The sequence below is a fragment of the Oryx dammah genome, unplaced genomic scaffold (genome assembly GCF_014754425.2).
Source record: "Oryx dammah isolate SB20612 unplaced genomic scaffold, SCBI_Odam_1.1 HiC_scaffold_25, whole genome shotgun sequence".
Taxonomy (NCBI): Eukaryota; Metazoa; Chordata; class Mammalia; order Artiodactyla; family Bovidae; genus Oryx; species Oryx dammah.
The window spans coordinates 24971748-24986514 of NW_024070209.1; positions in this window are offsets into that span (position 1 = coordinate 24971748).

A 14767-nucleotide genomic window follows, 5' to 3' on the forward strand; every position below is an offset into this window, starting at 1 on the left:
TATGTATAGTCACTGACCCTGTGCTGGGCCCTTGGCTGTGCCTAGGATGATGATGGTGAGACAGGTCCCTGCCCTTCAAAGAGTTCTCTCAAGAGGAGCCAGGCTGTGATGGACATGACTAATTGTTCCCTACATCAGTGGTTCCCAAGCTTTTTGGCACCAGGGCTAGTTTCGTGGAAGAAAATTTTTCCATGGCCCAGGGCTGAGACGATGGTTTAGAGTGATTCAAGCGTATTACATTTGTTGTGTACTTCATTTCTATTATTATTACATCAGCTCTTCACCTCAGATCATCAGGCATTAGATCCCAGAAGTTGGGGACCCCTGCACTACATCACTCCCTCCCTCTCTCTCTGTGGTAGAACACTTGAGTTTTCATCTGGATACACGGCCATCCAGAGTAAAGAGTGCCTTTCATGGTCTTCCTTGCAACTGAGTATAGCCATATGGCCAAAGGGAGGTGAACAAGAGTGGTGTGTTCAAATTCTGAAATGCACCCTCCCCAGCCCCTTTCCCCTTTCCTATTCCCTGGAGTGGAAAATTGGGAGTGAACTGTGTGGGACCGCAGGGATGGCAACATCCTCCTGGGACAGGGACGCAGCAAGGCGAAAGAAATCCAGAGTCCTCGTGTCACAGAGCAGAACCGTCAGACAAGCTTGGATTCGCTCCTGAGAGAGAAAGCAACTTCCATCTTGTTGAAGCTGCGATTATATTTGGTCTCCTGGTCACAGTCACTAATCTTCCCGTGTGTGATTTAAGACTACCTGGCAGAAGAGGACTGTCATAAAACTTACTCACATGCGTTGCACTGGCTTCACAGTCAGGTGGAATGGACGCAGATATGCAGGCTGGAAAGCTGGTGACCCTTGTTAGGCTCTGGCAGAAGAGTTAGTAAACTGCTATCTGTGGTCAGTAGCTTGACAGGAAGACCACACGCTCTCTGAGCCTGCCACACTAGGAGAACTTGAGAACTAGGGGGTCCTGACTGTTTCTTGCTGCATTCAGCAGATTCCTAGAAAGGAGAGATGAGCTCAGATTTGACTCAGCCAGTTTGCAAGCAGAGACAGAAGGGAATGCAGTTCTGCTAAGGGGGCACCGTGCCTGCTGCCTGCATCTAAATTGACTGAGAGTCTGGAAACTTGGAATGTCAAATAGTTGTTGACACTAACTGCTTCTGTACCCCAGATAGAAGGCGTGACCAAAGTTGGCTCTGCACAGCCTTGGTAGGAGCTAAGACTACAGCCCTGAGCCTTTCTCAAGCTTTCCCAGGTGAGAAGTGTCTGCCAGACTACGGGAGCCAGCTGCGCAGCCAAGATCAGATTAAGGGTGTTCCCTTTCCACCCTGGTCTATTGTCTCAGATGGCCTGAAGATAGCAGCCATGAAGCTAAGAGAGGGGTCTGGGCAGAGCACGGAAGCCGTAAAAAAATACAACCAGTTTTCAGCCTGACAAACTGTCAGGACAAGACCTTTGGCTGAGTTACCTGCCCATGGAACTGGCTGGAAGCAAATAAGTCCAGGAGCCTGAAAGAGGCATATTCTTCGATGCCCACTTTAGATGTGGTTGTAGAGGGTGGTGACCAGAGTCTCCCAGAGGGCAAAGCCAGGAGCCAAGGAGGACAGTGGACAAAAGAGTTACTTCTAGAAAACAGAAGGACAAGGAGTCTTTATAACATCTGACTAGCATGACTTGGTAATTGCTGTGGACTGGGGCCATCTGTGTAGTTCCCATTGTTTTATTTTCCGCCTAAGAATTGTTTAAAAAATGTGATGTGTGGTTCTTGTTCCATCATTGTCTGTTGGAGGAGGGTGGGGGACAGATGTATCTTTTAAGTGTGTTGATCTCCAGACCACAGGTAACCATCTCCAGATCTGACGGAGGTGTTGGGTGCAAGATGGCCTGGTGTTTGAAGTTACTTGTCTTGGAATACAATGTTATGTGTGTAAAGAGTGATCACAGACAGTAAGATGGCTAAAGGTGTGGACTGTGGCAAAGTGCCAATTTGCCCCAAGATCCATTTTGCCCTTGCCTGTCTAATAATATAACACCTGATGTGTAGTGAAGCAAGTGGCCACCCAGAATAAAACCGCATTTCCCTGATCCCTCTGCAGCCGTATGTGGCCAGAGGGATGTGAATACAGTGATGGTACGAGTTGTGGATCATATCAAAGAAAGGCAGGAGACAGTCTCTCCATCCCCTTTCTCTGTCCTGTTGGCCAGAAGGTAGATGTATTGGAGAGTCATGTATGTTGGTCTATGCATATGAATGCAAAACGCTAAGGATTGTGGAGCAACAAGATAGAAGGAGCCAGGGTTCTCAATGTTGTGGAGCTGAGCGGGCATGCTGGTGGGACTTACAAGTGAGACAGAAATGAACTTGCTCAAACCACTGGCATTTGGGGGTTTTGTTTTTGTTATAACAGCTGCTAACCTAAGTAATACAGGTTAATGCACCTTAATTACCACAATACAATAGAATAAATGTTCTCGCAGATGTATGTGAAAGGTGCTAAGGAAAGTGAAATGAAAGATAAATTCTGTTCTAGGAAAATCTGGGAAGGCTCCCAGGAGGGGGGTGATATTTGAAGTGCATCTTAAATAATGAGAGAACTTTCTAGATGCACAAGTGAGGTGAAAGGGAAGCCCATATTGACAGGTGGACAGCATGAGGCAAGGCTCAAAGTGGTGAAAGCACCTGGTCCAGATGCATAAACACAGAGGCAGTTGTGAGAGATGGGACTGGTGACATAGATGGGGCCAGTTAGGAAGGACCTTGAATGACATGCTATGGAGCTGAGAGTTTATTGTTTGGAACCACTGAGGGGTTTGCTGCTGCTGCTGCTGCTAAGTCGCTTCAGTTGTGTCCAAATCTGTGTGACCCCATAGACGGCAGCCCACCAGGCTCCCCCGTCCCTGGAATTCTCCAGGCAAGAGTACTGGAGTGGGGTGCCATTGCCTTCTCCAATGCATAGTGAAAAGTGAAAGTGAAGTCGCTCATTCGTGTCCGACTCTTGGCGATCCCATGGACTGCAGCCCACCAGGTTCCTCCGTCCATGGGATTTTCCAGGCAAGAGTACTGGAGTGGGGTGCCATTACCTTCTCCACTGAGGGGTTTAAACTATGACAAACTTAGACTGCATATTAAAAAGCAGAGACATTACTTTGCCAACAAAGGTCCGTCTAGTCAAAGCTATGGTTTTTCTAGTTGTCATGTATGGATGTGAGAGTTGGCCCATAACAAAAGCTGAGCACCAAAGAATTGATGCTTTTGAACTGTGGTGTTGGAGAAGACTCTTGAGGGTCCCTTGGACTTTAAGGAGATCAAACTAGTCAATCCTAAAGGAAATCAGTCCTGAATATTCATTGGAAGGACTGATGCTGAAGCTCCAAAATTTTGGCCACCAGATGTGAAGAACTGACTCATTGGGAAACACCCTGATGCTGGGAAAGATTGAAGGTAGGAGAAGGGGATGACAGAGGATGAGATGGTTGGGTGGCATCACAACTCAATGGACATGAGTTTGAGCAAGTTCTGAGAGTTGGTGATGGACAGGGAGGTCTGGCATGCTGCAGTCCATGTGGTCGCAAAGAGTCGGACATGACTGAATGACTGAACTAAACTGAGGGGTTTAACAGGGAAGTAACACGATCTAATTTTTTTAAAAAATAAGTCTGGCAACTGTATGTAAGGTGGATTTGAGAAGAGAGAGCCTGGGGGCAAAGGGAAGGAACTATGAAAATGTAATGCAAGTCAATTTTAATTTTCCCACAGAAACAATGTTATGAAAGAGGATTATGTTCCTGGCCATGGGCCTGATATACAGATTTTTATAGAACTGACCACAGAACCAAACCCCAGGAGTCATAGTGGTATACCCATAATCTCTACATTACAAAGTTTCTAAACACTATATGAATAATTAAGCAGGGCCACACAGCAACTAACCACAAAAAGATGTGTATAATATAATACAATGACTTGGGTCTCTTATTCCTGTCCTTTAAGAAATTTATTGTGTTACAAAAGTAATCTGTTTATTTTTAATAGCTTTATTGAAATATAATTGACCTATAGTGAAGCACACATACTTTAAGTGTACAATGTGATACATTTTGACATATTTAGACACTCTTGAAGTCATCACCACCATCAAGAAAAGGAACATTTCCATCACCCTAAAAGTTTCTTCCCATGTAATTCTTCTACCCCTCCCTCATCTACCCATTCCCAGGCAATCACCAATTTGCTTTTTTTTAAATGTTCTAGAATTTTATATAAATGTTATCATGCCAGATGTACTCTTTTTTTTTAAATAACTTTACTTATTTTTGGCTGTACTGGGTCTTGTTGTTGCGCAGGCTTTCTCTAGTTGTGGTGAGCAGGGGCTACTCTCTAGTTGTGGTGTGCAGGCTTCTTATTGCGGTGGCTTCTCCCGTTCCAGGGCATGGGCTCAGCGGTTGTGGCTCATGGGTTCCGTTGCCCCTCGGCATGTGAAATCTTCACGGACCAGGGATTGAACCTGTGTCCCCTGCATTGGCAGGAGGATTTTTATCCACTGGACCACCTGGAAAGTCCATGTGAACTCTTCTTACTCTGACTTCTTTCTCTCAGCATAATTATTTTTGAGACCCATCTATGTTACATAACATATAAATAGTTTTTTGTTTTTTTTTTTAATGCTGAGCAATATTCCATTGTACAGATATACCACGGTTTGTGTATGCAATTACCTGAAGATGGACCTTGGTTGTTTCCAGTATTTGGTTATTACAAATAAAGCTACTATGTGCACTCATGAATAAGTCTTTGTAGAAAAATATGCTTTCATTTCTCTGGGTAAATCTAGGAGTTGAATGGCTGGATCATGAGAAGTGTATGTTTAACTTTTTAAGAAACTGCCAAAAAGTTTTCCAACGTGGTTGGTGGGTGTACCATTTTACATTTTCACCAGATACGTGTCAAGTTCCAGTTCCTTCACATCCATGCCAAAACTTGATAGGGTCAATCTATTTTAGCCATTCCAATAGGTTTTTAGTGGTATCTCAAGTGCTTTATCTGTTATTGATTAGGTTGTTTTCTTACTATTACTTTCTGAGAGTTCTTTATATATTCTGGATCCAAGTCTTTTATCAGATACATGATTTGCAAATACTTTCTCCAAGCCTATGGTCCCTCTTTTCATTCTCTTAATAGTGTCTGTTTGGATAAATTTGGATAAAGTCCAACAATCAATTTACTCTTCTGTGGGTCATGCTTTTGGTGCTATAGCTAAGACATTTTTGCCTACTCCATGGTTGTAGAGGTTTTCTTCTAGATGTTTTACTGTCTTAAATTTTACATTTACGTCTATGGCCATTTTGAGTTAGATTTTGTGTCTGGTGCAAAGCAGAGATAGAGGGTTACTTTTTTTGCTTATGGGCATCAGCAGAATTTTTTGAAAACACCATCTTTTTTGCATTGCATTGCCTTTGTACTTCTGTTGAAAATCACTTGTCCACATAAGTAAAGGATAATACTTATAGATCAATTTTACCTCAATAAAGCTGGATTTTTTTTTTTAAAGTATAAAGGTCTATTTCTGGTCTCTTGATTCTGTTCCATTGATGTCTATCTTTATGCCAATAATATCAAACTGTCTTGATTTACCATAACCTTATAATAAATTTTGAAATCAGGTAGTGTTTCCCAGCTTCATTTTTCAAAAGCTGTTTGGATGATTCTAGGTCCTGGCACTTCCATGTGAATGTTAGAGTCAATTTTTCAAACTTCTGCTTACAGAAAACAAAATAAAAAAGTAAAAATCACAATAATTTACCACTTAGAGATTATCTCTGATAATATTTTGGTTGTAATACTTCTTTTTTTTTAAAGTCCTCATTTTATTTTTTATTTCATTTATTTTTGGCCACATGACCTGTGGGATCATAGTTCCCCAACCAGGAACTGAACCTGGGCCCCAGCAGTGAAAATGCTGAGTCCTAACCATGGAGAATCAGGGAATTCCCTTTGGTTGTATACGTCTAGATTTCTTCTATGCTTTAAAATATTTGTTTTATTCAATGTTTATGTAGCATTATATGCTAAGCAAAGAGTCAGACACGACTGAAGTGACTGAACACATATGCTAAACACTTTTTTCAACACTGGGTTTATCAAAATACGATTTAGGTACGGTAAAATTCACTTTTTGATGAGTTTTGACATGTATATAGACGCATGCAACTACCATCACAGTCAAGATGTATAATATTTTCATCACCCCAAGGTTCTTTTATGCATGTTTTCAGTCACTCCCCTCTTCCAACCCCTAGGAATCACTAGTCTGATTTCTTTCCCTATATTTTTGCCTTTTCCCCCAGAATTTCATGTAAATGGAATCAGAGTATGTGATCTTTTGTGTCTGGCTTCTTTCACTTAGCATATTGCTTTTGAGTTTCATCCACGCTGTGTATATGAGTAATTTGTTCCTTTTATTGCTAAGGAGTATTCCATTGTATGGATGTACCACAGTCTGCTTGTCCATTTAACAGTTGATGGACATGTGGGTTGTTTCCAGTTGGGGCAATTGTGAATAAAACTGTTGTGAATAAATTGTGAACAAAAAAAAATTTGTGAATAAAACAAATGAACATTTGCATTCTGGTATTTGTGTGCACATGTTTTTCATTTCTCTTGAGGAAATACTTAGAAGTAGGATTGCTAAATCATTTGCTAAGTGAGTGTTTATACATGTTTAGTCTTGGTGTTCATAATGGCCATAGCTGATGTACTTCAGCCATGATATAAGAAATACTTCAGTAAATGACAGGTGTGTATCATTCTGGACCCATTAAATCATGATATTTGTATTTCACTCCCGTCCATTCATTGTGCAATTTATCTTGACATTTAGCTAGTAAATTTCCACTTTTCCTGGTTATTATATTTGCAAAGTAATTGGAAAGCTTTGTTTTTACGTTTTTAGCAAACTGATTCAAAATGTTCTTACACTCTTTGTTTGGAAAATTGTCCAAGCTTATAACTGTGTAGATAGAATTTTTAATAGTTGACATATTTACATAGTTTTCAGGAATAACATCACCTTATGATGGAAACACTTCCAAATAGCCATTTTCAAAATGCTCTCTCCTTAGCATACTTGAAAAGATGTTCCTCTCTCACTGTTAAAATGTTTCCTATAGGTTGACAGGAAGGACTAATTTTTGTCTGAAATATTGGTTGAGGTCACACACTATCAATAGGCACTCATCATAGAAAAGGTTAGAGACTAGAATACACTTGTTTTTCTGTAAAAAATAAAAAAATGCACAAATTGTCCTTCGGTTTGATTCCTAGAACACCTGCAGGTTCAGAAAGAGTTTCGTGTTATACCTCTCTCTTTTACAAAGTATGAAAATATTCTGTTTAAGGCCTCGTTTTTATAGAACCAGCCGCACTGGTGACATGCTGGAGTACTTAGGAACAAATGAAGCCATGTACTGACAGGGAGCCAAAGTGGGAGGGTGCCCCTAAACACCCCACACAGCCCTCACCCCCAGGAGTCCCAGAGAAGCTTCCGGGACTCAGAATAATATGAAACTGGGACCGAGGAAGGGAGGTGCCAACCCACTTACTAAATATTTGGTAAGTTTTAAGTTTCTAGATTAAAAAAACCTGACTCAATATTTTTTGTTTCACCCAAAGGATCGTGTTGCACATTTCACTTTGGACACCAAGATACAGGGAGAGGTTTCCAGGGCATCTGCTAAGAGAGGCCTGCCTGGGTGTTGGACTCTGTAGGCTGGAAGCCCCCCTGTGGGGAGGAATAGCTTTTCCTTCTAATCAAAAGGAAAGTCCAGGTTCCCACACTCCTCAGTCCCTGCTTCCATCTCCTAAAGGGGGCAGGGGACCACCTCTCCTCTACTGCCTATTCCCCTGGTTGCCTTTCATCCTGGAGGGTGGGGAGAAGCACCCCCCGCCCCCCCACCTGCCAGAAGTGGGAAGGGGCCATCCGTGCTGCGAGCGTTTTCTCAGGGAGCCTCTGGATGCACCCTCACCAGGCACAGCCTTCATCAATGACCATTTGGGAGGACCAGGCCCCTGGGCTGCAGGCTGAAGCTGTGCGTGTTGGTAGGGAGCAAAGCCTTAAGGTGGGACCTAAATTTGGAGTCATCTGGGAGGCAGGCCCTGGCAAAGAGCCTCTCCCCACTGCTCCCAGCTTTACAGAGCCTTGTGCTTAGAGGTTCCTCTGTAAATATTTGTTGGATTTAGTTGAATGGAGTTGAAATCTCATTTCCTGATTCCAGCCAGGTTGGAAGGTCAAGCTGGGTGGGCTGGGCTTTCTGATTTGTGGGGCGGTAGAGTGGGAGGGAGGCGAGGCCAAACTGGGCAGCTCAGCCCTTGGAGGAACATCCTGAATCCCAAAGAGCTTCCTTCCAGCTGCTACTTGGCTAAGGGTCACCATCCCAGATGAGGGTCCCTGTTGGTCCAGGGTGCAGGGAAGCAGCAGGAGGGGGAGGCCGGGGGCAGGGAGGGGCCAAGGGAAGGAGATAGCCAAGCCTAGAGTCCCAGGGAATGTGTGTGCTGAACACGAGTTTCAGTTGGGCAGTCTTGGCCCCCATCTTTCAGTACTTCTTTCCCAAAGATTCTTCACAGCCAGTTCTGCCCTTCTTGGCCTGGTGCATGGGAAAGGCTCCCTATTTTGAAAACAGGGAAGGCCTAGGCAAGTGTGCCGCCACGTGCTCAGCAGCATTGCCTGTCCTCAACACACAATCACAGACCCATGTGTATACATACTTGCAGACTCGCCTAGACAGCCCCAGGCACATGTGTGTCACCATAGGCAGACACACAAGCACACACACTTACCTGCCCTCCATCAGACCTTCCGGCATGAATACACATATGTGCACCCCTAGGGACAGCCAGCACCCCCAGACACGGGTCATCCCTCAGGCACAGGCAGCCTGTCCACAGGTCCCACTCAGAGGGACACGAAACAGACGGGGTCCCCCAGGCTGTGTGCTCCCCCAAGGCTGGTGTCCACCAGAGTCAGAGCCGCCTAGAGCAGCTGGCATGACACAGGCTCCCATTGTGCTGCCAGGCCCGGGGGAACAAAGGGGGCCTATTTCCTCCCTCTCCCCACAACCCCTCCCCCATCAGCCTGGGGCCTGGGAGCCCAGCCACCAGTTGCAGAGCGTTAGGGAGACTTCCCAAGAGACCAGGTTCCACATGGGGAGCTCGTGGGGAAACCCGGGCTAAGAGGGGGTAGCGGTAACTCCTGCCTCAGTAACCTCAGGGGAACCGGGGACCTCTTCTGCTCTTTGGGCAGGGAGAGGAGAACTGGGCTTTGCTCTTGTCCTGCTCCAGGTGGGCACAGATCCCCTACAATGTCTGGGAGGAGAGTTTCGACTCCTCACCCAACTGGGACATGGTCGCTCCCTGACCCTGAGCTGTGAGGGGGTGGGGGCTGCAGCCTGCTGGTCGCTTCACTCCTTCACATGCCTCCGTGGCCACAGCCACTGTCGTCACTGAGCTCTGCATTTCTGATGCGACGTCTTCATTACTTCTCCCAGCATTTCGCCCCAGCCCCACGTGCACCTTCAGTCTTCGCTGGTGCTGGAGTGCTCTCTAGGTACAGGTGCAGCTCTAAGCACAGGCGTGCCGCACTCCTCTTAGTTCACTCTGTGACAGACTTGCACCAGTGCTAGGTTCCAAGCAAACGGAAGTTTCCTGTTTGGTAGTATTTTATTTTTTAAAAAAAATATTTATTTATGTGGCTGCACCAGATCTTAGTTGCGTCATGTGGGATCTTTAGGTGTGGCATGCAGGATCTAACCCCCTGACCAGGGATTGAACCTGGGCCCCCTGCATTGGGAGCTCAGAGTCCCAGCCATTGAACCACCAGGGAAGTCCCCAAATTGAAGTTTCTTGCTTTCTTCCGAACACAATGCCTTTTTCTTTCTCTGTGCTTTTTGCTCATTCACACAGGGAGGAATACAATAAACACTTATTGAGCACAGGGTTACCAGACACAGTCATGCAGTATTTTTATTCATTATTATTGTTATTCATCATTGATTGAAATCTAACTGGGCATTCTGAATCTTTATTTGCTAAATAAAATTAGCAAGTTAGCGAGGACCTAACTGAGCACCTACCAAGAGCTGTGTTTGGGAGATACAGTGAAGAAAGACCCAGCGTAGCAAGGGAGATTCAGTGTAGCAGGGGAGATTGACAAGTATACACAGCCTACCACAAGGAGGACTGGGGCTCTCATAGGGGAATTTCAGGGTGCCATGGGTGCCCCAGGAAAGAAAGTCCATACTAACAGAAAAGAAATTATATATTACTAGTTAGTTACAGTACTGTGCCGTGCTCAGATGTGTTAGACTCTGTGACCTCATGGACTGTAGCCAGCCAGGTTCCTCTGTCCTTGGGGATTCTCCAGGCAAGAATACTAGAGTGGGTTGCCATGCCTTCCTCCAGGGCATCTTCCCAACCCAGGGATTGAACCCAGGTCTCCTGCATTGCAGGCGGATTCTTTACCATCTGAGCCACCAGGAGCCCTAATTATATTAGTTATATTTTTTATATATTGGGCTTCCTTCATAGCTCAGTCGGTAAAGAATCTGCCTGCATTAGTTATATATTAACATATTAGTTATATATTGTAGTTATATTGCAACTATTTTTAATTATAGCATTCATTGCCATGCAATTAATTCTCTTCTACATCCTGTTTGCAGCAACACTGGTGGTCTTAGGGAGGGCAGGGAAGGCTTCTGGGAGGAAGGGCACGTCACTTAAGCCCTGCTTAATCTGTTCAGGCTGCCATAACAGTACATCACAGACTGGGTGACTTATAAACAACAGAAATTCATTTCTCACAGTTCTGGAGGTGGGAAGTCCAAGGTCAATGCACCAGCAGCTTTGATACCTGGTGAGAGCCTGCTTCTACCTGCTTCCAAATGGCCATCTTTCTGCTGTGTGCTTACATGATAGAAAGGATGAGGGAGCTCCCTGGGGTCTCTTTTATAAGGGCACTAATCTCATTCACCAGGGTTCTACCCTTATGGCTTAATCACCTCCAAAGGCCTCACCTCCTAATATCATCATGTTGTGGTTAGGATTTTGACATATGAACTTTGGTGGCACACAGACATTCAGTCTACAGTGAGTCTTAATAACTCAAGGATGAGGAAGCTCCAGTGAGCATGGGGACAGGAAAGACAGGGTGCAATTCTGAGCATTGGTACAGGAGGCCCCACAGCTGGGGGCCCCCTCTCCTGGATGGAATCAACTGGGACAGGTCTGCAGGCATCTGGAGGAGCGCTAGTCAAGGCTAGCATACAAGACTGGGCAGATAGAGACGAAGGAAACTCAAACTGTGTGCGTCACCTCTGCCTTCTATAAAAGCAGTTTGAGTGCTTGGTGCTCAGAAGAGGAAATGGCAGGTGTCACATTGACCTTGTGTCAGGAACCACCACAACACCCTCCCTTCCACTGTACGACTCCCCAGTTGACTTGGTAGCCGACCCATGGTTGGATGTGAGGGAGGGGTTTATGACCAGACACAGACTGGAATGTACATGCATGTGAGCACGTACAACTGGGAGAAGTGGCTGGATGCCTGAGTGCATGACATCTGTTACTGTTTCGTTTGTTTCAGTTTGCAAGACTAGGGCAGCAAAGAATGTGAAAAACACAAGCATGAGTTTGAGAAACACTCAAGTTCGAACTCTGACCCTGTCACTTTGTGGTTGTTTAGTCACTAAAGCAAGTCTGACTCTTTTGTGACCCCATGGACTCTTGCCCACCAGGCTCCTCTGTCCAAGGGATTTCTCAGGCAAGAATACTGGAGTAGGTTGCCATTTCCTTCCTCAGGGGATCTTCTTGACCCAGATATCGAACCCGCGTCTCCTGCATGGCAGATAGATTCCTTAAAACTAAGCCATCTGGAAAGCCCAATCTGTCACTTACTCACTGGTTAATCTCCACCGAGTTAATCTCTCTGAGCCTAAGTTTCCCTCTTTGTAAAATGGGGGAAACTCCACCTAATTTTACCTTAAAACAAGCAAGCCAACAAATTAATGGGGATAATGCTAAACTTGCAGAATCGTTAGGAGGATTAAATGAGATGATGCAAGCAAAATAGCAGGCACAAATTGACTCTGTAGAGGTTTATTTTTCTTTTCCTCTAAGCACCACACCTGCTATTCACACATGAATAATAAGAGCAGAGGCATTTATCTAATGTGAATCAACCTGTTAAGATTTTCTAAGGTATTCATAATTAAGAGATGGAACATCACACTCTTTCAATATCCCAGTGAGATTTCCTGTGTTTACAAACTTTCGTAAACTAAGAATCATCAGGACTTGTTATTCACCAGTGATTAAGATTTAAAGAAAGACCCATATCTGGGGACAATCAGGTATTTTCATCATTAAATTTCTGCTGGTCACAAATGACTGCAGAAGCTGTTTTCCTTATTTCAATTTAGGAATTTCTCTGGGATGTGTTCTCAGTACTCCTAGGGAGTAATGGGCCATCTGTAGCTCTTCCGGTGCTGTCGTCACTGGTTGCCCCAAGCAGAGGCCTAAATCTGTGATCTGTTCTGCTAATCCCAGGGAAAACCTTGTTTTCTGGGCTTCCCTGGTGGCTCAGATGGTAAAGAATCAGCCTGCCATGCAGGAGACCCAGGTTTGATCCCTGGGTCAGATTGAATCTTCTCCTTGGAGAAGGGAATGGCAATCCACTCCAATATTCTTGCCTAGGAAATTCCATGGACTGAAGAGCCTGGCGGGCTGCAGTCCATGGGGTTGCAAAGAGTCAGACACGACTGAGAGGCTGACTCACACTCACTTTCGCTTGCCTCTGCTGAGAACACTAAAGAAGATCTCTATTGTGGACTAAATGTTTGTATTACCACCATCCCCCCATTCATATATTGATGCCCTCGCCACCCGGTGTGTGGTTGTATTTGGAAATGGGAAGTAATTAGCGTTAAAGAAGAGCCTGAGAGTGGTGCCTGAATCCAGCAGGATTGATGTCCTTACAAGAAGAGGAAGAGGCATGAGAGATTTCTCCTGCTCTGCCGCTGCACAGAGGAAAGACACGGAAAGAAGGCAGCCACCTACAAGCCACAAGGAGAGCCCTCCCTAGGCAGAAAATCAGCTGGCACCTTCCCCTTGAACTTTCAGCCTCCAAAACTATGAGAAATGAATATCTGTTGTTGAAACTCCCCAGCCTCCAGTGCTTTGTTATGGCCGCCCTAGTGGACAAATAAGCCTCTCTGTTCCTCCCATGCCTTATCTACCCACAGCGGCTTTGTCTCAAACTCCTGCCAGCACATGACTTGAGTGCCCCTCTCCGCTTCTAATCAGCGGGTTTCCCCAGAAACCAACTTTCCACGCAGCCCATTCCCTTTCCTCTTAATCAACTTCATTCTTCATTGAACGGACTTTTTTTGTGTGTGTGCACTTTGTTTTTATTTATGCATCTAATTTTCACAATGGTACTATGAAGGATGTATTATTATAATGATACTCATTTTACTGATGAGGAACCAAAAGCATAGAGAGGTTAAATAAATTACCCAAAGTCCCTCAAGCAACCAAGATCAGAGTTTGGCCTCTGAAGCGTTAATGGACTTCTTTGCTCACTGTGCTAAAGGCAGCAGATTCTATAAACTGGCATTTTCTAGGCACTTTTCATCTTTGAAGTGCTTTCTTCCTCCCAAATCTGTATTTTAAAGCGTACTCAAAGGGCACAGTAGTTTTTAAATGGTGATGCCATTGAGTGGCCGTCTTTGGAGTGCTCACTCTGTGTTCTTGAGGGGTCGGGAATCGGAGGGGAAGATGATATGTGAATGCCTCTCACCCCCAAAGTGCTGGGCTCCCTTGGGCTGTCATTTCTTCACTCCTGCTCTTCCTGTCCTCAGCCTCCCTTCCCCACTCCTCACCAGCTAACCCAGTTCTAGCCCACCACGCTGGCTTGGGTCCACCCCCATTTCCCCTGTCTAACCTCCCTTTTTGACGGTCAGCCCCCTGTAGTTGGTGGCCGTGTCTCTCTCACCTTTGTGAATCTGAATGACCAAGAGCTGGCCGTGATTTGCCACTGTGCTTACCTGTGTTCTCTTTCCAATCTCAGTATTAATTCCCTTGGGTAGTTTCTCTTGTCCCCATTTTACAGAAGAAGAAACTGATTCATTGAGACAAGTTTCCCTGCCTAGAATCAGGCAGCAGAGGAAGGAACTGGGGTTCACACCGGGCCTGCTGGCAACAATCTCCTCTGCTCCCTCAGCCCCCAGTCCAGGCCCAGCCCTTGGTGCCTTTCCTGAGCTGCCGTCTCAGAGCCCCTTTCCCTCTGTCTGACCTGCTCACATGCTCTCCGTGCTCCCCTAAGCGCAAGTCTTCAGGACTCTTTATTTTCAGGTACATTCCTCTAGAACACCAGCCCGGGAACCCACAGGACCTGCAAACAGAACGTGCACATGGTGAGCCCTTGATTACCTTGGGTGAAGAAATAAACCCTGTTTTCCTAACTAGACATCAAGTCCTAAGCAACAGAATGCATCTGCTTAGCTTCTGTCCCCAGCACAGGGCTGGGCACACTGCGGGACTTCCTCCCCTACCCACTGGACACTCCTAACTGTCCCACCCCTGCCTCCAGCTGCTCATCAGAAACCTCCCCAGCCTAGCACCCGTGATCCTCGCCCCTGCTGCCAGAACTCACTTGTGCCATGATTGTTAATATGGCCTTTGCTTTTTCTCTCTGAATCAA